Below are 24,381 nucleotides of genomic sequence, written 5' to 3' on the forward strand. Positions count from 1 at the left end.
TGTTGCTGCAAATGGGGTAAGATTTAGTACTATTCTTAGAGCTGAATAGTATTTTAAAGTGTATATTTACCATATTTTCTTTATCTATTTATTCACTGATGTTGTACAATAAAACTCAACCTTGGTTTTTCCTCAAATCCAGGGTAGACATTGAGGAAAGGAGAAAATGCAATTAATCATGGCACTTGGTGTCCTCTAGTGGCTCAAGGATGTTGGCTCCAGAAATGGGAAAATCTACTCCCCAGGAGTTGTGGAGTAGAGGAGAGCCACTCACTCTGCAGGGCATGGTGTTTGAGCAAGGACAGCTCCTCACATGGGGTCATCCTGGCTGCCTCTCACACAGGAGATGGTGAGAATGGGTATGCCGGCCACCTTTCCACATATCACTGAACTCAGTTGATTCTGTATCTGCATGTGCTGCCATCAAAGAATCAGCAAAGGTAACTGACTAAACCCAAAGGGAGAAAGGTTGATGACTTTGATTTATTCAGGCAGAAACACTGAAAAATGATCAACTTGTACACTCCAATAGATGTAATGAGAGACACTGAGGTTTGGGATAGTGTTTTCAAATGTTTTCCAGCTGAACCTGAGTATCGTTATTGTAAAAATCACAGAATTATCTGTGAATGATGAAGTTCAGAGATGTCCTCATCACACACCAGACAATAGACATCAGATTCAAAAAAAAAAAAAAAAGTTCAAATAATCTAATGTGCCAGAATTCCATCCTACAGTTCAGGTCTCATCTTGGTCATCACTATCAGTTGGTAAATGTACATTAGATTTAAAAACATCATTAACAATTCAAATAGAATAACCCATGTTTTTCCAATGGCAGCAGATATGACAGTTGCATTTAAACACATTTCCCTTGCAAATAGAGCTACTTAATATGTCAGGCAACATCTCTAAAAAAGAGAGGCGGGATGAAGAAATGTTGAGATACAGCAAAAGTCATTTTACTACATCTGTGCAGATCTGGAAAAGAGACTTCTCAAAAAGATAACTGTACGTAGATCAAATAGGGTACAGGCATCATTGTAATTATTCAGAAGAAATTTGTTATAGAGTGTTTGAACTGGAAATTTTATTTCCAAATTTGTCAATCTAGATTTTATGAAATTCATTTTAAAAAGAGTGAAAATATGAATAAATACATTTCCCTTTCTTCTTGAGTTTCCTAATTCATGGTTGATAGTTAAAACAAAAATTATAATGTTATCTCATATACTTGTTATAAATATATGTAGGAAAATATAGTTATGACAATTATATTATGAATAGGGAAGGATAATGGGTAAGATTTCTATACTTCACTTGAACTGATAAAATGTCAACACCAGTAGCCTGTGTTATAAATGTAAAAGGTTATATTTAAGCAATAACTACAATGTTCATACAAAGAGATACACTCAAAAACTATAAATTAATCAAAAGGACATCTAAAAAATGTTAAAGAGAAGAGAAAAAACAAGACAAGAAAGACAGGAACAAAGAAGAAACAAAAAATAAGGAGAAGACAAAAAATAAGGAGAAGACAAAAAATAAAATAGCAGATATCAGTCTTAAACTATGAATAATTACATTAAATGTAAATGGTTTAAAAACACTAATTAAAAGCAGAGATTGGCAGAGTGGATTAAATAAATGACCCATGGACAAAGGGGCCACCAAGCTAGCCTGGATATTTGAGAATTGAGGCAGGAGTTGCTGAAGCTACATCAGTGTGTAAGCTATAATGACAGAGGTAAATTGGAAATTAAGGAATGGAAATAACAATATGCCATGCAAACATTAACTTTAAAAGTAAGCAGATGTGGCTATATTAATATTAAATAAAGTAAATTTTACACCAGGCATGATGGCTCACACCTGTAATCCCAGCTACTCAGGAGGATGAGTCGGAAGAATCACTTGAACCTGGGAGGCAGAGGTTGCAGCGAACCGAGATCACACCCCTGCACTCCAGTCTAGGAGACAGAGCAAGACTGTCAAAAAAAAAAGAAAAAAAGAAAAGACAAAGGAAAAGTAGATTTTAGAGCTAATAAAACTACCAAGAACATAGAGGGGCATTATACAATGAGCAAACGGTTAATTCACCAAAAGATATACAAATAAAAAATGTGTGGGCATCAAACAATAAAGTTGTGAAATATGTGAAGCAAGAATTGATCAAACTGAAAGGAGAAAAATAGATAGCCAAAAACTTTAACACTTCTTTCTTGACAGTTGCTAGAATTAGACAGAACATCTTTATGGATATATAAGAACTATAACACTATTAATCAAAAGTATCTAATAGACATTTATACAATACTCCGGCCCAAAACAGCAGAAAACAAATACTTCCTAGGAATTCTCATATAATAACAACACAGATCATATTCTGAAGCATAAACCCAGCCACAAGAGAACCAGAACAGAAATCAATAACAGAAATATAACAGAAAAATATTAAAAACTTGGAAACTAAACAGCAGACTTCTAAATAACCCATGTGTCAAAGAGGAAATCTCAAAGAAAGTTAAAACAGAAACAACTGAATAAAATGGAAATGCAGCATATTGGAATTTGTGGAACATAGCTGGAGCAGTGCTGAAGAAAAATTTAGAGTACTCAATGCTTACATGGTAAAGGAGAAAAAGCCTCAACCCAATAATACATGCTTTCACCTCAGGAATCTAAAAAGGAAAGAGAAAAATAAACTCAAAACAAGGAAAGGGAAGGAAATACTAAAGGTTGGAGCAGAAATCCATGATATTGAAAGCAGAAAACAATACAGAAAATTAACGAAGCAAAGAAACAGTTATTTGAAAAGAACAATACAATTTACCAAGCCTCTAGCAAGACAGAAGACATAAATAATTGATGTCAGTAATGAAACTGGACATATCACTCCAAATTCTGCAGAATCTTAGATAAAATGAACCGATTCCTGAAAAAGCACAAACAACTGTAATTCACTCAATATCAAATACATACTTTAAATAGCACTAGAACTATTAGGGAAATTAAATATGTAATTTTAAAACTTCAAAAGTAGAAATATCTAAACCCAGATAGTTTCACCAGAAAATTCTTCCAAGTGGTTAAAAATAACTAAAATCAATTATATACAATCTATTCCAGAAAATAAAATGAGGAGAATACTTTTCAATTCATTTTATGGAGCTATTACTACTATCCTGATAACAAAGCCATACAAAAATAGTAGGAAAAAAGGAAACTACGAATCAATATTCCTCTTGAACATAGGTGCAAAAAACCTTTAACAAAATATTAGGAAATAGAAATCATCAATATATAAAGAAAATTATATACCATAACCAATTATGATACCATAACCAATTATTCCAGATATACATGACCAGAATGCATGAATGTTCAACATTCAAAAATTAGTCAATGTAATCTGCCATACTAACAATCTAGAGAAATTCCAAGATTGTATCAATCAATGCAGAAGTATCATTTAACAAAATTCAACATCTATTTATGATAAAAATCTCTCAGTACAATAAGAATAGAAGAAAACGTCCTCAATTTGACAAAGAAAATCTGTTTTTAAAAACGCAAAAGCTAGCATTATACTTAATGTTGACAGACAACGTTTTTTTCTCTAAGACTGGGAACAAGGCCAGTGTGTCCACTCTCACAACTCTTCTTCAACATAATATTGGCAGCCAATGAATAAAGCAAGGAAATAAAATAAAGTCATACAGATTAAAAAGGAAGAAATAAAACTATCCATATTTGCAGATAGTATAATTATCTATGTAAAAATCCAGAAGAATCTCAAATAAAGTTCTAGAATTAATCAGCTCAACAGGGTTGCAAGATGCAAGATAAATAATCAAAATCAAATATATTTCTGTATGCTATCAATGAACATGTGGATGCTGAAATTAAAAATATTATTAACAACTGCTCAAAACATAAGATATTGTTAGTTGAAAATATAGCAAAATATATAAAAGACTTGTTGGCTGAAAACTACCAAAAAGTGATTAAAGAAATTAAGGAAGATGTAAATATATAGAAAGACATACCATGTTCATGGATTGGAAGATCCGACACAGTAAAGATGTCAGTCCTCCCCAAATTGATATAAAGGATAAATGCAATTGCTATCAAAACTGTAGCAAGATTTTGTGGTAGATATAGATAAGATTATTTAAAAATTTATATGAAAATGCAAAGGAACTATAATGGCTAAAATATTTGAAAAAAAATATGAAGTGAAAATAATTAGTTGACACAACTTCAAGACATTTTATAACCACAGTAATCATGACTGTGTGGTATTGGTTGAAGGGAAGACATATAAGTCTAGGGAACACAACAGTAAACAGAGAAACAGATACACACAAATATGCCCAACTGATTTTTGACAAAGGTGCAGGAGCAATTCAATGGAGGAAGGGTAGCTTTTTAAACAAATGGTGCTGGAGTAATTGGCCATCTATAGAAGAAAATTCCAAAGTATCTCCAAAAATCTTCTATAACTAATATGCAAGTCTCAAGATAAAATATAAGCACGCAAAAATCAAGTATATTTCCACAGCATCTTCAACCTAAACTTCACACCTTATACAAAAAATTAACTCCAAATAGATCGCAGGTTTAAATGTAAAAACAGAGCTATGTAATGTATAGAAAAAAATAAGAGAAAATTTTAGGATGTTGGGCTAAGCAAAGATCTCTTAGATGAGACACAAAAAGCATGATCTATAAAGGAAAAAAATGGTAAACATGGATGTCATCGAAAGTACAAATTTTGCTCTGTAAAAGGCCTTGTTAAGAGGATAAAAAGACAAACTACTGACTGGGAAAAAATCCAATTAGAAAATGTACAAAAGTCATGAACAAATATTTCACTGTAACCAATATACAGATGGCAAGTAAGTACATGAAAAGATGCTTAACATCATTATCCATCAGGGGAATGCAAAATAAAATCATAATGAAATATCACTACTTACCCATTAGAATAGTTTAAAAAAAAAAAATAGTGACAACACCAAATACTGGAGAGAATGTGGGGAAACTGGATCACTCGTGCATTGCTGGTAAGAATGTAAAGTTGTACAGTCACACTGGAAAACAGTTTGGCAGTTTTTTATAAAACTAAACTTGCACCTACCATGCACCCAGCAATTGTAGTGTAGGGCATTAATCCCAGAGAAACTAAAATGTATGTTTTGTGTCAAGGGTACATGAGATCTTTCTGTATTGTTTCTTACAACTGCATGGGAATCTACAATTGTTTGAAAATAAAAAGTTCAATAAAAACAGCATAAATTTATAAAACACAAAAGATTTACAGACTTCATAGTCATCTGTTTGCTGTCTCCACAAACCCCCTGCCAGAATGCAAGTGACAAGAGAGCTGAGATGAGATGTCACAGGTGTTGACCACTTCTGTGTCTCCCACACTGAAGAAGAGCATGGTGGATAGTGGACATTCAAATCTTTGTTGATTATGTCAAGACAGGGATAGGCGCTGCAGAGTGACTTTCACAGATCAAGGTATGCCAGACTGAAGCAAATAATTCCACAGTGCAGGGCCCTGCCCATGCTTTCAAACATGTCTTAAACCCATGCTCCACCACTGGCAGGTGCCCTGCCTGGCTCTGTTCCAGAATTATTCAAGAAACCTGGAGATAATGTATACCTCGTGCTTGTCGTTTCAGTTCTGCCTTATGAAGCATGTCATTTGGTTTGCCTTGTGAAAATATCATTAAAGCTGTATCCTATAATAAAAATAATGACAGCTGACATTTATTAAGTATTTACAATGTGCTGGACATGTTTCTAAGCATTTTAATCTATTTTCCCATTGAAGCCATACAACTTGGTAATTCTGTCATCTTCATTTTTAAGAAACTGAGGAGGAGAGATGTTAAGTAATTAACTGAGAGTTACAAGCCATTAAGTGTTCGAAGAGCTATCCAAACTCTGGAGTTTCATTCTTGAACCCTGTAAACCATTCCACTGTGTGACCTCACATAGCACAAGACTGAGTCCTGCATAAGGACAGGAGGTACTGACCTCCATAAATTTTGCTATCACATAGTGCATGAGGTATTTCAATTATGGTTGTTTTGTTTTGTTTTGTTTGAGATAGGGTCTTGCTCTGTTGCCCAGGCTGAAGTGTAGTGACACAATCATGGCTCATTGTAACCTCCACCTCCCAGAATCAAGCGATCCTCCCATCTCAGCCTCCTGAGTAGCTGGGACTACAGGTGCGCGCCACCACGCCCAGCTTATTTTTCTATTTTTTGTAGAGGTGGGTTTTCACCATGTTACCCAGGCTGATCTCAAACCCCTGGGGTGAAGCAATCCACCTACCTGAGCCTCCCAAAGTACTGAGATTACAGGTGTGACCCACCACACCTGGCTGGTATTTCAATTATGAGTCATTTAAATGCTAAGTGTTGTAAGCCTATAATTCTCTTCTTCCCTCCCCTCTTTCTCTATTTCCCCAACCTTCTTTTGATAGGAGATATTATTTACAAGACAGTTGTTAACTCGGGGCACTTAGAAATATTAAAAAAACAATTTTGTAAACCACCAGAAGAAACTAGAAAAAAACAATCTATCAAAGGCCAGGAAAGTAAATAACAGTTATAAACCCTTCTCCATTCTTTTTATAAATAAAATGTTTTAAAATTGCAATGTCAATTAGGGTTTTCTTATTCCATAGAATTTTACGTTTTGTGATGTTTGGGACAAATGGCTACTCAGTCCTGGGGGTCAACAGATGTCATTAAGTCATTTTATTATAAGAGGAATTTTTAAAAAATTCTTCATTATTGGCCGGGTATGGTGGCATGCTTGTAATCCCAGCACTTTGGGAGGCCGAGGCAGGCAGATCACTTGAGGCCAGGAGTTCAAGACCAGCCTGGCCAACATGGCAAAACACTGTCTCTACTAAAAATACAAAAAATATTAGCTGGGCATGGTGGCAGGTGCTTGTAATCCAAGCTACTCGAGCGGCTGAAGCAGGAGAATGACTTGAACCTAGGAGGCGGAGGTGGCAGTGAGCTGAGATCGCACCATTGCACTCCAGCCTGGGCAACAAGAGCAAAACTCCGTCTCAACAAAACAAAACAAAACAAAACAAACAAACAAAAACCACTTCATTATTTTAAGTACTCCATTTCCAGTCTCAAGACAGTGAGTCCCAAGGATGACCCTCTGTTTTCTGAGACAGACGGGGAGCAAAGGTGAAGGCTGGAAGGAAGTACACTGAAAAGTCAATAAAGAACTGAATTGTTTTATATAAAAAGTAGAGTGACTAGATGCAAGGGAGAGACCCAGAAGAAGGAGGAGGTGCAGGCTGGCCAAATGCAGCGGCTGCCTGAGAGGAGGGGAATGAGGGTGAAAAAGGGGGCATGAGGAAATCCATTCTCAAACAAACAATGTGGACCCATCACTGTTTAACCAGAGCACCAGGAGAAAGATTGGAAGTGTTGAAGGAGAAGTTTTTGAGGTTTCATCACACAATGAACAATGGAAACCATTTTCTGGGTCTCTCTACAAAATCCTTAGCAAAATTTTTACCTCCAAGGCGTTACCTAGAAAATTCAGAAGCTTAGTACAATCTGATAACAAGAAATTTCATATTGTAAGGCATAGACAAAAATGTCTATTAATCAACTCATTAATTTGAAGAGTAAAACAATTTGATTCATGTCTTAAGAAAATCAGTTCTACTTGTTTGGATTAACATGAAATTTAAAACTAAATTTGATATTACTTATTACAGCTTATTCTCATTCAACTTTCTTCTAAAACTTGTAAAATAGACCACCTTGAACTATTGTACTAAAATCTGCTTTGACGGAGAGTGATTCATGAAAATAGAATCAGAAGAACAATTGAACTGTCTAGTGAAGAGACTACGGTTGCCATCAGGGCCTGGACCTCAGAGTTCCCTCGATTCTGCAGCAGGCTTACTTTAGCCCAAGAAGGAAAAGAGCCTGAAGACTCTACCAGTGAGACTGGCAATGACATGGTCAACAGGCAGCAGAACCAAAAGCTAGGATAAGCTCTATGCAGAGCTTTAATAAGTCCAAATACATTTGCTCATTTGAACTTCCCAACCCATCCTCCTACGACTCTGCCTCCTCATGCAGATTAAGAAACAGACCTAAGGCCTCACCATCCTTGCTGCTGGTAAAGTGAAACAAGAAAACAAGACCAAGTTCCATTTTTCCCCAGTATCCCATTGGGGAAGGTAGAAATTCTGCTAAGGATTTTGTGGAGAGACCCAGAAAATGGTTTCCATTGTACACTGTATGACGAAACCTCAGAAACTTCTCCTTCGACATTTTCAATCTTTCTCCTACTGCTCTCTCTAAACAGCGATGGGTCCACATTCCTTCTTTCAGAATGCATTTCCTCATGCCCCCTTTTGCACTCTCATTCCCTTCCTCTCAGGCAGTCTTCCTGGATGACTCAGAAAGAGAAATTGAGTCACCAGTGAATCCACAGTGTCAGTCTGTCCTGATTTCTCCTCCAGAGTATCAAGTAGCAAACTGCCAGGGATATAAGCTCTTTTTGGGATGAATGCAAGCATCACTGGGTCACTTGCCAGGAAGTCATTTCCAAACACAGTAAATTCGGATAATTGAACCTATCTATCCGCCAGTGGAAAGTAAAACCCTTCCCAGTTAGTAGTAACTGACACTCCAGTCACTTGGACAATTGCTTATCTTGGACAACAACTAATTGATACCCTCTCCCACATGTAAACATGTGAATGTTAACCCTCTGCACTTCAATGTCCTTTTTGTTTCAACTACTTCTGTAGGTGGAGAAAAAAAGACCGATTAGCTGATTGGATAATAGAGAGCAAAAATAAATAAGAAAAATTCTACAGAAACAATTTAATTTTCCAACAGACACATTCACCGAGTTTGCGTACCAGCCATCCTCTTCCTGATGACCAGTCCCATCACCTGAAAATACTCCCACGAGGAGCTACTTTTCTGGGTTTGGTCCTTTTTCCATGAATCTGAGTATCTTCACGAAAAGTGGGACCCTAAGTTGTTTTCAAAGCTAGAGCTATTGGTATCCATTAGTTGTGAGTCAATATTGACATGAGATTTTGTTACCTAACAATCTCCCAACAGACTTTTGTCTCTGACAACCCCAATCCTTCTTTGAACGTGCTCCAGTCTGTTTTCATTTCCACCCATCCAGAACCAGTAAGGGCAATTTCAGTGTGGCACCACCAAAACCAGAGAGTTGGCTGGCATCTCCTCCATCACTGTCAACTTAATATCGCCTCCTCCCAGGCCACCCAAAGTCGAAGGAAACCACATGAGTGTGGGTATATGCAAAGTCTATTGCCCTATAAATGGAATACATCATAATCATACAAGTTGTTCTTCTTCTTCATTTACACCCCGCTCTATACCCCACGCTCTGCTGAAATCCTCACTCAGTCAACCTTTCAATGTTACTGCAGACCTGAGCTGTTGATGTTACATGTTGATTTTTCTTTTGCCATTCCACCTACATTCCAAACACTTTGTATGAAACCAGTATATTCATTAATTATTTTTCATATCACAAACATTTCGGTCTTGCTATTACAGAGGACCATATAACTCAATGTCCAAACTGCTCCATGTCGAGAGTGAAAGACACTGCTATTAATAATTATTCAAGGACTTGAGGCGAGAACTGAGACTATGCTGGGCAAGTCAGGACGTATGATCATGCTGACTACAAGCCTCCTATTATGGAAACTCTATTTCAATGCATGTGTTATTTTATAATAAAGAGATAAAAGCTGATTAATCCTGGGGCTTATTTTGTCTTTTTCTCATTACTTAGCATTCATTATGCAGGTGTTTCTGGAGAAGGGAAAATTCTTCTCTGGTCATTTGCAATGTTTTAATCTCTGGTCAATTGTTTTTTCTATTTGAGCTAGCTCCTGTCTAAATTGCACTACTTTCTATTTCTCTTTGCCAATACTTCTTTAATTGTATCTTTAATTTTTTTTTACTAATGTAGAAATGTTATACCGTAGGTGTATTTGGAATCATGTCTTTCCATTGGAAGGGTATCTTTTATTTTTAAAAATCTAAAGTTGCTATTTTGAGATCTAATTGCACGGCCTTGAATATGCTCACTGCTCATTCGTTATAACGAAAGCCTTAAACCAAGGCTTCTAGGTTGGGACACACATGCTTGGAAACATGCTCTAGCCAAAAGTGTGTAAGGGAGAAGAGAGAAAAAGGCTGTCAAGTATCACAGGAGAAGGTGAGGGAGCAGGTGTGCCCTTCTACTGGGTTTTAGAAGCCATACCTGGGTTTTAGACATGTTACATGATAAATGAAATGTATGTTCTACAAAGATCACTTTTCTAAAGAAAGAAAACAATTTGATGAAGAACAGAAAATAAGATGAGGAGAGTTTCATTGAGAAATGCAAATAAAGTTTAGATTTGGGGAAGAGTAATGCATTTATCCGAAAAAAATACACCGATTTGAGAATTTCATCCATGAGGATCATCAAATAAAATAAAAATGGGATTTCACAATCTTGCATCTCCCTGCTCACCTGCCAAAAAAAGCTACAAAGGATAACACATTTTATGTCATGTAAGCAAAAACAAATAGCCTCTCCCTAGGCCAAAAAAAAAAAAAAAAGAAGAAGTTACTTTAAAATAACTATGCTAGTTTGCTAGTTTACATTCGAACTAAAGCTTCCATCAAGGTAGGTTTTTCAATTCCCCTCAAAATAAACATGTGGTAGGCAAAGTGGTATTTTAAACCAGAAAAAAAAAATATGTTTTAAACCAGAAAAAAAAAAAATATGTTGGCAAAGTTGCTCAACAATATACGGAGGCTTACTCAAAAACAGGACTCAAAATTAAATCAATAATACAATTGTAGCCATAGTAAAAATGATTTACACACACACATACACAGCTTAGTAAACTCTCTCTTCAAGAGACTAGAAATAAATAAACCGAAACATTCATTATGGTTGTTCCCTTCTTGATGGTGGGATCATAAATAACTTTTTCTTGGATTTTTTCATAGTTTTCCAAACTTTTCACACTTTCTGCCATGAACATATATTACTTTTAAACTATTTTTATTACAAAAAGAAACAAATAGGAGGGAAAAACAACAGCAGTCAAAAGACTAACAGCTCCCTGAAAGCTTGTTAAACAAAAAGTGTGAGTAACAGCATTGTCTGTCTGCTGCACTCCACTGCCATCCCTTGAACTGAAAATCTTTGATATTATGGGAATCCCATACACGGTAATATCAGGACATTCCCGTATTAACTTGGCAAACTCAATCAGATCCACAAAGGCAGGATAGGTGGCTTTGGCTGAATACCTTCTAACAGTGCTGGGTAGATGGAGGTGCGTTGTCACAGCCTCAACATAGACAACACAAACCATATACTCCATGCCTGCGAACCACCCAGCTTGTTCCAATGGTTTATGTTCTTTGGCCGTGTGTGATGTGGTCACAGTCACATGCCCTAGTGGGTCCCATGCATCCTCATGGGTGGAGAGCAATGTTTGAAGCACATTCACACCAGCTGCGGGGAGCGTGCACTCTTCTCAAAGATTCACACTAAAGAGGAACATGCTGTCAGAACAGCCACCACCATTCCCTGAGTGTTCTGTGCCTCTAGAAGGATTCAGACTCCGCTTGAATTGGCAGTCTCTCCAAGTCGTGAGGAATATCCATCCAGCCATGTGCCACGTGCTGAATTCATTTTTGTCCATGGAACAGCTGAGCCTCTTCAAGTTCCAGGAAGCAGTTAGTGGAGGGTTTCTCCCTCCAGCCCCTGCCTCCACTTCTATTTTAATGATAGACATGGACAGAAGGAAGGCAAAGCAACAAAGCCACCCCTTCGTCAAGGGAGAGAATAGCCACAACAACGTCCCTTTGCAAACCGCCTTAGTCTCCCGGTGTTAATGAATCTCATTAGGATGTGCAGGTGTGTGACCTCCAACTCCCAAGATTTTGATGCGTAGAGCTCTTAGGGAGGGTATTTCATTTACTAAAAGTGGATGCCCTAATCATTAGTGTTATCCTGCCTTTTTGTTAGAATCAGAGTTTAGGAAAAGCAGCAAATATAATGGGTGCTGTCTCTCATTATGCTGGCTTGGCTCAGCCTGGGTCAAGCATCCGCACCCCACCACTCCCAAAGCAAGAGCTGTATCCATCAGTTCTCTCAAAATGATTTGTTCAATTAGCTAAAATTGAAATAATCAAGCTGAATGGGGTGGGGCAAGTTGTAATAGCCATATTTCTGAGATAAAACTATACAATCACTAGGTCAAAATTGCCTGCAAGAGAGCAGGAACGTGAAAATCCAGTTCTGGCACACATTCCTGGCACCAGGTTCTAGCTGCACCACTAGTTTTAGAGAGAAGCACAGATGCCAGGCACGGTGGTTCACACCTGTAATCCCAGCACTTTAGGAGACTGAGGTGGGAGGATCGATTGAGGCCTAGAGTTCAAAACCAGTCTGGGCAACAAAGTGAGATTCTTTCTCAAAATAAAAAAAAAAAAAAGAAAGCACAAGTATTCAACAAAACTATTCTACACAACACACATTCTCTGTCCTTCTCATTTAGTGCTTGTCATTTACTCTCTTGACTTGCTAACCACTCTCCCTGAGTGTGTGTCCTTCCCATGAGAATAAGATCTAGCTTTTCTATCTGTGCTTCTGTATGCACCATAATTATGTGTGCATTGATCTTCTACATTAAATCTAAATGTAAATGAACACAAAGATTGAAATATGTAGCATGGCTTCAGGGAAAGAGCACAGGCTTCGGAGTCTGAAGACATGCAACAACTCACTGTATTTGCTACTCTGTGTGAAATTCAGATTTCTCATCTTTAAAATGGGACAATCATCCATATCTTGCAGGATTGTTGAGATTATCAGAGATCACGAGTGTGTCACATTAAATGGTAGCTGTGGCTATTACACTATTTTCCTCACTAGAAATAAAGCTTCTTTTCCTCAGGTAAAACTGCATCATGTATACAGCACCACTGTTTTGTTTTGTTTCGTTTTGTTTTAAAGTTCCCTGTTTATTATATAATTATCATTAAACCACTAAATAAAGATTTCATAAAACCCCTCTCCATTGGGATGCTGTGGGATGTGGATACAGAAAGAAATCTCCACCCTCTCGGAAGTTAGACTCTAATCGCAGAACCCAGACTCGCACATCACAGAAGCCCAAAAGCCAGTGGTACCAACCTATGCACCTTGCCTGGTAAGTGCTGGTCTCTTGAGTCGAATAAAGATAAGGACAGGAGGGTGTGGTGAGTGGTAGCAACTAGGAGAAGGTGGGGTTTATTCTGCAGACTCCATCATCCAGGGCCCTAGACGACCTGGGTTTGTGAGCTGTGTGTGTGAACCGAGTCCGTAAATGAAGGAGAAAATGAAGGCAAGTGCTCGGTGGGCCCCGAGCGGCACACAGGTGGACCCTGAACAGCAACAGCAGGAGTATCGTTTTCAACAAAGGAGGGTTTTAGATTTTGTAATGGGTATTTTGCCTGGGGTTTTTTTTTTTTTTTTTTTTTTTTTTTTTTCCTGTGGCTACTGGTGGGGATTATTTTACTTATTTCAGCCCCAAGAACCACATGGGGGACTCTTCTCGGTCAGCTGAGGTTGTTCAAAACTGTCTCCCAGGAAGGAAGTTGCCCATGAGCCTATTCCGTGTCCCTCCTCCTGCCACAGGACACTGGCAGCAACAAGGACGAGGCCCTGAGTTTGTGTCGCGAACTCTAAGGGTGAGTAATGGTGCCATCAAGGTGGAACTGCCCTGGCACTGGGCCTTGGCCAGCACAGGACCAGGAGGCCGGAAACCCAGTTCTGGTTCCAGCCCTGCCATCCACCACCATACCCAAGCCCCAGGACTGCCCTGGACCGGGCCATTTCTAACCCTCACGGAAGGCCCACACCACTCTTTGGAACATATGTGATGAGATGCCCACACACTTGGGCTCGAAATAAGGGAAGAAATGGCAACCACAGTTCTGATGTCTGCCTTCTCCTGTTAGCCTGTGGGGGAATCCCGACATCTCAGAACAGGATGGTCCTTTAGAGGCTCCGCAGATGAGGAGCTGCACCTGCTGGCTGGCTGCTCACTGCCCAGTGGACAGGACGGTGGGCAGAGGAGGCGCCATGCCAGGAGGCACAGCCGCTCCAGCAGGCTCCCGTGAAGTCATCGATGTTATATTTAACCTCATCACAGTTGGGCCAGCAGCCGGTGCACCAGACATAACTGGCTCCAGGACGTTCCCCACATAACTGAGCACAGTTCACAGGCTGGTTTAGGTCACCGTCTGGAGGCGCCAGAAAGAAGGCATCCTGGCACTGCAGACACAGACAGCAGCCCATCCGTGTAGGAAGAGATCCATTTAGGGAGCTGTGGCCGGGCACTCTACACCCAAGAATTCCATGAAGTAAAAAAAAACTAAGGCTACAAAGAGAAGTTTCTCACAGTCTTCTTGTTAATAAGCAAAAGAACCCTAACGTGCACTCGGTTCTGTCTGACACTAATGCCATGAGGCGATTTGCTTTGCTGTGTTTTGTTCATTCACCCCAACTGTTTCATACGCTGCTGTTGCCCTTAAATCCATTTTGGGATTCGGTACCTGTAAGATGCCAGAATTATAGTTCCTTCAAGTTACTTTTTATACCCACTCTCTACCTAAACAGGTTCTGTTCAGCCGAGCTTGTTTGGCCCGTGCACCCTGACTGTGTAATTGGCATTTGCCACATCAGAAGTGTGGGAAATGTTCAGTGGATGTAAGTGCAGAGCAGTGGCACTAATTTATCCCAACTTGGAGATGCAGAGAAGAGCTCCTGGCTACAGGGGACGGACAAGGCTTTGGGATTAAGATTGAAACAGAGACCAGGCATGGTGGCTTATGCTTTGGGAGGCCAAGGTGGGAGGATCACTCAAGACCAGGAGTTTGAGACCAGCCTGGGCAACATAAAAAAACTCTGTCTGTACAAAAAAAAAAAAAAAAAACAACCAAACAAACAAACAAAAAAATGTTGCCAGGTGTACTGGTACACACCTGTGGTCACTGCTACTCTGGAGGCTGAGGCAGGAGGATTGCTTAAGCCCATGGAGGTCAAGGCTGCAATGAGTTATGATCACGTCACTGCACTCCAACCTGGATGAGAGCAAGACCCTGTCTCTAAAAACAAAATAAAACTAAATTAAAAAAAAAAAAAAGACATTGAAACAGGAAGAGCAGGAGAGAGGGACTGTGGGCAGAGGGGAGAGCATGACTGGAGGGGGCTGGAGGGGCGGAGGGGCTGTAGTGCTGCCATGCTGCTCAACCTCTTTGCAGTTGAACAGGAAAGCCCAGGCCCCACGTCCTTCACTCCGTGAACCAATCCAAGAGGATCCAGCAAGTCAGGGCCCCACGGGGTCCCTCACCCTCTGGGCACGGCCCATGCTGTGCCCCTCCTGGACTCTCACCTTCTGGTCTCTCCTCCATTGCTGTTCAGATTCTGCTATTCCTCAAGGACCAATTCCTACGCTGCCTCTTCCCTGAGAAGCCCCCAGCTCCCGGCAGCTGGAATCCATATCCCACTGCGCTATGTGGGCCCTTTTAGCTCCCTGAGGGAAAACACACCTGGCTCAGCACTGTGGCTCTGGAAGCACCTTCCCACCTGGTCCCTGAGGCACAACAGATGATGCAGGAATGTCCACAGGAGTAACTGAACTCCGGGGCCGATGGATGCGGCCAGTGACCGATGTGCAGGCAGAACAGGTTAGAAGGTTGTTTCACTCAGACATGAGGATTTGGCCTCATAGGAGAGGACAGTGTGTCTAACAAAGCCTAGTGCCAAGTGGGAGGCAATATGCGGCAATGTGAGTGACTTGGGAGCAGGACAGACCTGAGTGACTGCATCGTCCACCCCTGTCTAGCTACAGAGGATTCTGGGGGAGCTAAATGGATGGTGTGGAAGAAAGGCATTCAGTGCATTCTAAAGCACTCTGTCAATGTGAGCTAAAATCCTGACAAACGTGAGCTGCAGAATCATTATTTGTCCTTTCCACGTGACTTCAGGTCATTGAGGACTGAAGCTACAGATGGTTTTCTGAATCTACACTCAGAGTTGGCTCATTTGAGGCCAAACAATGACTCAAGGGCTGGCCCTTCATGGGGGCAGTGGAAGGAGCTAGCCCTGACAGGTAGTGCCCACGGCTGCCTGGAGTGTCATCCACACCCTGTGCCTCCATCTCCCTGTCTCACATGAAGGCCTGGCCTGAGGGTTCACGGACCATCTCCAGATTAGCAATCCACAGTTATAAAAGTTCCAGGATGAGAACCCCAGGGTCTCCGGGTTGCCAAAAATACATACACAAGTGACACCAATGACTTCTTTCTTTTCTCACTGCTCCTCTAGTTTCACAAGTTCTGTCCAACTGTCCCAAGAACAATGATTACTGACCGTGTTTGTTCGTCCTGGCTGCCATAACAAAATACCACAGATGGGTGGCTTATCAAGTTTGGTTTCTGGTAAGGTCTGACATCTTGTCTTATAGACAGCCACTTTCTCCCTGTGGCCTCATGTGGCCTTTCCTCTGTGCATGCATGGAAAGACAGCCCTGGCATCTCTTCTTATAAGGACACCAGTCCTGGAGGATGAAGGCCCTACCCTTAACTCTTCATTTAACCTTAATTACCTCCTACATGCCCTATCTCCAAACACAGTCATATTGCGGGCTGGGACGTCAACGGATGGACTGCAAGGGACGCAGCTCAGTCCACAGCAGTGATGAGCCCCGGGATGTTGTTTCCTCCTTGCACGGCCATCAAAGCACACAATCAGTCCTTCTTTCCTGCCCTATCGCACAATTCCACATAGCAATGACCGTGGCTAGGCTCCTTTCTACAAATGCTGCAAAAGAAATCCAGGTGCGCCTCAGCAGTCTTTTCGGAAGAGAGGAGTTGTGAGCTCAGGCTCCTTGCGCGGGGTTTGAATAAAAAGGTACTAAATCAAGATAGGCGTTATCAAACAAACTCCACGTTCTCACCAGGAAACCTCCCTGGTGGGGAACTGAATAGAGGAAACGGCTTGTGTTCAAACTGAGCCTCTGAATCACAGGGCCATTATCACACCCACTAAAATCCCTATTGTGCTTTGGACAAGAATCAGGGACCCGCACAGCAGGGTCCTGGAAGTATTCCACTGGGGGTACTTCACTAGGCCCCAAGGGCCTCCCTGCCCGCCTCCCTTTGAAACACTATTAGGAGACTGGGGCATTTCCAAATTTGACCGAACCATGTTTTCAATCATATTAATTACATTAAATCACAAACACAAACTCCACCTCCCTCCGTGTGCCAGGCTCTGAGCTAGACCCTGGGGAGCCCTCAAAAAGCCCTGAGGGAGGGAGAAGAAACTCACCACAGCTGAGACTTTGGAAAGCATCAAACCACACGAGCACTGGGTCAAAGGGCACTTCCAACCAAGAAAAGCTGATGTGAAGGACAGACCAGAGGGAGGGACCAGCAGGGGCGGCTCCAGAAGGATGGTGAGCTGAACCCACAGCGAGGGAAACTGCATAGTGAGAGGGAAGAAAATGCCCCAAAACAGACCTGGCAGCCACATCCTCAGCAGGCTGGAAGGGACAGAACCATGAAAAGCGTGTTCATTCCACCGGTGGCGATTTGACCTCCTTCACGCAGAACTGGGAAAAGTGTGTTTGTCCCATTGGTGGCAACTTACCTCCTTCCCGTGTTGCCAGCACCTTGGAGCCTGAGGAGCTGAGAAAAAATGCCCATTTTCTGATCTCAACGCACACAGCAAGATTCGGTAGGGACAGCAGCAGCCTGGAGGTGGGAAACACAGCCAGCGCAGGCGCAGTGAGCATCCGCCCTGGGCCCCGGCACCCGCCACGTGCCGTTCTCTGGGCCTCGGCTTCTTCACTTGTGAGATGGGGAATGAAACCAGCAGTCCCTCCTACTTGGTGGGGTCCTTGCAAGAATCAGATGAGAAACTGGATTTAACAGAGGGGTGGGACCTCAGGTGCCCTTGTGGCTGCAGAGCCGGCCGGCACCACTCAGCACAGAAACTGCAGCGGAAGAAACAGAGCAGCAATGTGCACCAGTCCATTAAAGCCCCAGCTCTGCAGCCGGAGAGACCCCCTGCATTCTTAACCTCAGCTCAGCCGGTGACTGGCTTGGAGAGGTCACTTTACCTCGCTAGACCTGTTTCCTCACTCATTAAAAAGAGACGACCCCCTATACTTCCTAGGATTAAATGAGGCAATGCTTGTAAAGTCCCTAGAACAGCTTGGCAGAGGATCATTTGTTCTGTTAACAGGAGCTATTTTTATTAGTACGGTGGTTTTCATTAGTATTGAGAGGGACCAGTTACTTATCACCCTCAGAAGCCCAGGCGCACATTCAAAGGAGAAACCGAGGGAGTGCGGGCTTGAGCTAGGGATTCCAGAGCTGCTTGCTCCTCCCTCCTCTGCTTCCTCTGCTTCTTGCTTTGCTGGGCACCCTGGTCTCCTTGGTCTTCCAGATCTTCCCCGTGTTGTTCCCTCTGTCTGGAAATTGCTCCCCTCTGTGGGCCGTGGTTAATTGCTGCTCGTTCTTCCCAGGTGTCACTCATCCAGGACACCTGCGTGAGTGTCTAAACCTCACCATCCCTGCTACACCTGCCTTCAGTTCTCTGTTCCCTCTCCGGATGGCAAGCTCTGTGAGGGCAGGTGTATTAGATCCCCAGAAAAGCGGGACAAATAGGATGGGGGAGAGAGAGAGAGGTTTTAAGGAATTGGCTCATGTGATTTGGAGGCTGGTAAGATCTCAAGACAGACCCAGGGAAGTGCTGACGTCACAGCTTGAGTCTGAAGGCCTTCTGGGGACAGAATTCCCCCTTCCTCTGAAGACCTCAGGGTTGTTGTTTTTTTTCTCTTAAAGGCTTCGACTGATTGGATGAGGCCCACCCACACTGCAGAGGGTCATCTGCTTTCCTCAAAGTCTACTGATCTAAATGTTAATCTTATCTAAAAATACCTTCACAGCAGCATCTGGACTGGTGTTTGGCCAAGCTTCTGGGTGAGATGGCCCAGTCATGTTGGCACGTGAAATTAACCCTTGCAGCAGGGGCTGGCCCTCCCTTCTTAACCTCTGTGGCTATCACTGAGCAGAGGACCTGACGTTAGCAGGTGCTCAATAAATATTTGTCAAATAAATGAACAGATGGATGGCTTTGTGGTTCTATATAATCACTTAGAAACTATCATATGTCAGAGATAATCTGTTTTAAAAATCCACTTTTAACTGGTTTGGCACTCAACAAATGGACTTTTGGAATAAAGCATGTGTTCTATTTTGAGTCTTCCTCTTTGGACCCCAGAGGTCGGCAGCATCCACAGTCCAGACCAGCTGCCCCTCCCAGGCCTGGCTCACACCACATTGCAGAGAACACCATTCTCTGGAGGCCAGGATAGGAAAGGGCAGGAGACACTAGACTCCTGCCAAGAAACTAGCCACTGCTCTTCTGCCTCAGGAAACAGCCAAGGCTGAGAGGAAGCCCCTGCAGGTGTCTGTTCCAGGGGCTTCTGTGTTTATTAGTATTCCCATGAACTGGGAAAAACAATGGTGCAAAGCGAGCTACCCAGTGTGTTACAGGTTGTTTGGAAAACACACTTGTAAATGTCTGGTTAGATAATTTACATGAATGTGCCTCAGATACAAAATGGCCCTGGGCCAGGCTGGTGTGGCTTATTTACAGATAGCCTCTTTTCCTGTTGTCGCATCTTAAACATTATGTGGGATAAGGCTTGGGATCACAGAAGCTCATCTTCTAGGGCATGAGATGTTTGCTCCAAGACGGAATTCAGATCAGAGAACTGCAAAATTGATGAACTGGAAGGATCACGGAGATATCTGAACACCAGCAGACAAAGCAGAGGCCCAGGAAGGCCAAGTGCTGGGCTCAGAGCCACAGGACAAATTCACCCCAGAGCCAGCACCAGGGTCCAGTTCTCCTGGCCCTGTTTCTCCGGAAAGTTACAGCCTGGGTGGACTTATGAAAGTAACCAGTTAGACTATAATTTGCAAAGATAGAAAATGCCTTCTGGTCTAAAATTCAAGTCACAGTTTAGACCAGAGATAAAGTCCATGATTTCTCCCTTGCTAAAACCAGTATTTATGGCATTTGAGTGAGCAGTAAATTACTAGTTGCAAGCAAAAAATGTGCTTTCTACATGTTCACAAACATATCATCACCTCCAATACTACATCACTATAATACAGTATATGGCAAATTAGCCTGTTATATTTGGGGTAATTTAATCAACTGTCTAATATATATTCTACCAACCCATGTATGTGACTCATAATTACAGTGTATTGACTCAGATAACTTCATATTAATGGGCCAACAAACCACTTTAAAATGAATATCAGCCTTACCTCATATATACATGTTGATTTTGTAAATGTGTGACTGTAGGATGAGATCTAAATGTGCAAAAATACATTTACCTACCAGAAGATTCCAATGACATTTGGTTTCAGAATGATGAGGAAAAGCTCCAAGACCCACGGCAGAAAAAAGAATATATCCGTTCCAGAGCGCCATTCATCCAACTCACGGAGATAACATTTTCCTCAGTATCTTTTGGGGTACTGGGTTTCAAAAATTCAATTTCCTAACATATAAAAATCGCACACACACACGTGGGCAATCAGAACCTTTTTGGAGGGTCGGCCTGGTAGGCAAGCACGTGACTATGAGGTCACACTTGAGCTATAATAAGACAATGTCTGTGGAGCTCAGGAGAAGTTGCCTTTTCTTTTACTGACCCATGTATGTTGTATGTTACATCAAAGGAGAATATTTTCTCAACCCTTTAGGAGGGCCTTGCCGGGCAGGCTCTTGTTTGTGTGGGATGAGGTTAAGTGAGTCATGCCTTGGGTAAGGAGTGTTCCGTACCTTGCAGCTCTCACCTCAGGAATTAGTTTTCAGTGTGGACTCACTCATCATCTTCCTTTTTCCTCTTGTGCTGGGAGGACACTGTGTCGGTTCAGGAAAAGCTTGGACCATGAAAGGGCAAATGCCTAGGGTTTGAGCCTCTAACAGTCCTTGCTACCCCATCTCACCAAATTGCCAAATTCTTCCTTTCTTCCCTGCAGCATTGACAAGGGTTTCTGCTGAATGCTTCCTCTGTCAGAGCAATTCTCCTTGATACTGTCAATTTGCTAACCCTCCCACTCCCCTTTCTAGCCCAACCCTTTGGATTGTTTTTTAATTAGTTTTGTTGACCAAAAAAGAACAAGAATTTTACTCTTAGCTGCTTTGGCATCATAAGGTAGCATTAATTGTGATTGTCACAAGCCCAGCTGAGGTGCAAAGAGGTGCAGAGACACCGTTTCCCCTGTCCGTAAATACCTCCAATGTTTGCAGGAGCACTTTCTCATCATCGCAGAGCATCAAGCAAGAAAAACCCAGTCGTCTTCTCCTGCTGGAATTCCTAACAAACTCCATCACTCAACCAAAGACAACCATCAATGTTTCTATGCAGGAGTCCTTTCCTGCTTTGCTCAGGGAATGTATGTATTTCTGAATCCAAAGTCCTAAGAAAAATAAGTTGTGAAAACAGGAAAACTGGAGGAACTATCATAATGCTCCTACAAGAAATAGAGTTAACCATCAAGACATTATCGGTTCAATGGAAGCCACTGATTCAAGTTGAAAAACAAGAGCAGAAAATGTCTTATGTTAGAGTCCAACGTTAGGGTCCAACTTTCTGGAAATCAGGTCAGGGCAAAGAACTGAGAAGCAGGGTAATGTAATCAGTTGGTTTTGCCCATAGCTGTTACTGTAAGAGTGTGTTCTGGCCCTGTCTGCTACTAATGGTGTGTCATTGTTACCAACAAAATAAATATTAATACCTTTATACACAGAGTATACTTTACACAAATCCTATGAGTGGTCTTCCAAGAAATAACAAGTTTTGGAAGCAAGATAAATCCTTAAATTGGCAACACTGCCATGATTCTGTGTAGTTTTGTTAACCATGCTGGGAGACCCAAGTGTTACATTATTGGAATAATACCCCAAGATATTCTCTAACATTTTCCAATGTTTGAATATTTACTAGAGGCTACAGTTTTTTGTGAATACTTTACTAGGAGAAATGCAAAGATAAAACATCAATGTGGAATACTTCTACATGAAATCAGAAATTGATATAAAATTCAAATTAGCAAAAGTAATATGGCTTTCAAAGGCAAAACCAAAACCAGGACCAGTAGAAAAAATATTTTCACTGCTAAAATAGGAGACAAGCAACATGCCCCCGAATAACCAAATTGAGGGTGCTTTTGGAGGCACATTTATAATTCGACCAACTCAACATGAAATAGAAAAAATCAACATGAAATAGAAAAAATTGTCTGCATCTTGGATATTTGTAATAAAACATGGATCAAAACTATTGCACATGGCAGTTGATGTTTTGAGTGTTTTAAAATGTTATTTTTAAGAATGGCAACTTTTAGATATTTAATATTTTGATAATATCTTTCCACTTTTAAATAATTTTTATTTGGTGTATATTTTGTGTTCAAGTTCTCTTAATGTTTTTTATTATCAAATGGTTCTATCAAAAAGAGATCACTCTTGCACTCTTGCAGTTATCAAAATATTTCATCTTGTCAGCAATACATCACTTCATAATCATAATAAATCATGCATTTGCTATTATATATTTTGTTTGCAGAAAGTTTCTGAAAGTTTTATTATAGCCCTATTAAAAATGATTTACTATTTATTAGTATGATCACTCATAATTAATTTAAAATACTTACATAAAATATTACTAAAATATAAAACTAACTTACAATTTTAGGTATTCTCTAGAATTCTCAGGAATTCCAGCTTCTTATTCTCAAGTCCCAAATATTAATATTTGTTGGGAGTGTGAAAACACTATGTACAATGGTGCTTATGTAGATTTTGTAATGTAGATTTTGGCAGACAGAAAGTACAAGTTTCACCACGTAACATTATCTAGCATAGTAATAAATGCTAATATGAAAAGGCACACAAACTTAATAAGGTTTATAAAATGAAAGCCACATTGTTTTGATGATATAATAACGTAACCTGTCTCTTCCAACTTGTAGTACTTATTTAGAGCTAACTTCTATTTCACTTAGAAATGTGTGGAGTTCATCTCTATAAATAGTAATAATTATCATTTAAGTAGAAACCTAAATCCTTTGAAATTTAGTTTCTAAACTAACATGCATTCTTTCAATCATTTTACACATCATATCCCTTGATATTGGTGGTGAGAAAAAAGAATGAAAACAAAGAAATAGAAAAGAGGCAATTCTTATATAATCTCACAGAAAAATAGATTTCCTTGAAAACAGTTTTTGGAGAGAAGCCTTGGGTCTGAAATAATTCAATAAAATAAACATCCTCTGAGCTATTCCTAATTTATCTCTACTTGATGGTGGTTGCAGATTGGATTCTCCAGGAAGCAGATGCCCAGATGGAGGTTGAGAGTCGATTTGCTTTGTTAGAGACCAACACCTATTAAGAAAGAAAAGGGAGGACGCAGGATTGGGCAGGGGAGCTGGCAGAGGGCAATAACAAATGATGAAACAAAGTCTCTGCCAGGGAGATCCAGGGCTAAGGTTGTCTTTGAGGAGCCCCATGTGAGGCAGAGTCGGTTCCTTCTTGTTACCACCACTTTGCAGGGGCAACGGGTAGGGCAGCCCTGAGAACAGCATGACTCAGCAAAGCTAAGGCAAACCTCCCAGCAGCTGCAGCTGGAGGCTGTGAGTTAACCACACTCTATGCCTCAGGAAGCAAGTCCTTTTCTTTCTTTCTTTCTTTCTTTTTTTTCTTTTTTTAATTTGAGATCTTGCTCTGTTGATCACCAGGCTAGAGTATAATGGTGCAATCATAGCTCACTGCAGCCTCAACTTCCAGGGCTCAAGTAATCCTCCCACCTCAGCCCCCTAAGTAGCTGGGACTACGAGTGTAAGCCACCACGCCCAGCTAATTTTAAAATTTAGCTGTCTCACTGTGTTGACCATTGTGGTCCTGAACTCCTGGACTGAAGCAATCTCCCCATCTAGGTCTCCCAAAGTACTGGGATTATAGGTGTGAGCCACCGTGCCTAGCCAGCAAGTCCATTTTTTAAAGGGAATCTGAACAGCACACCTCTGCATCTGCCATACAGTAAATAAGACCAAAATGGCAAAAACAAAAGGGTCTTACATTCTTCCTCATGAACAACAGAACCTCAGTAATCACTTGAAAAAGTTCTCTAACAAGTACAACATATATGGAAACTTTTTAGGAATT

At 41.0% G+C, this 24,381-nt stretch overlaps 1 long non-coding RNA gene across 2 annotated transcripts in view; it reads right to left on the minus strand.

Annotated features, from left to right (window-relative positions):
• The window catches only part of LOC110741011, a 135,131-nt gene extending 111,155 nt beyond the window's left edge, over window positions 1–23,976 (minus strand). For both annotated transcript variants that reach the window (XR_002516497.2, XR_002516496.2), the window contains exon 1: window positions 17,770–23,976. This is a non-coding gene — a long non-coding RNA (uncharacterized LOC110741011). The remainder of the gene's footprint in view (window positions 1–17,769) is intronic.
• Between the last annotated feature and the right edge of the window lie 405 nt (window positions 23,977–24,381).

The sequence above is a fragment of the Papio anubis genome, chromosome 14 (genome assembly GCF_008728515.1).
Source record: "Papio anubis isolate 15944 chromosome 14, Panubis1.0, whole genome shotgun sequence".
NCBI classification, from domain to species: Eukaryota; Metazoa; Chordata; class Mammalia; order Primates; family Cercopithecidae; genus Papio; species Papio anubis.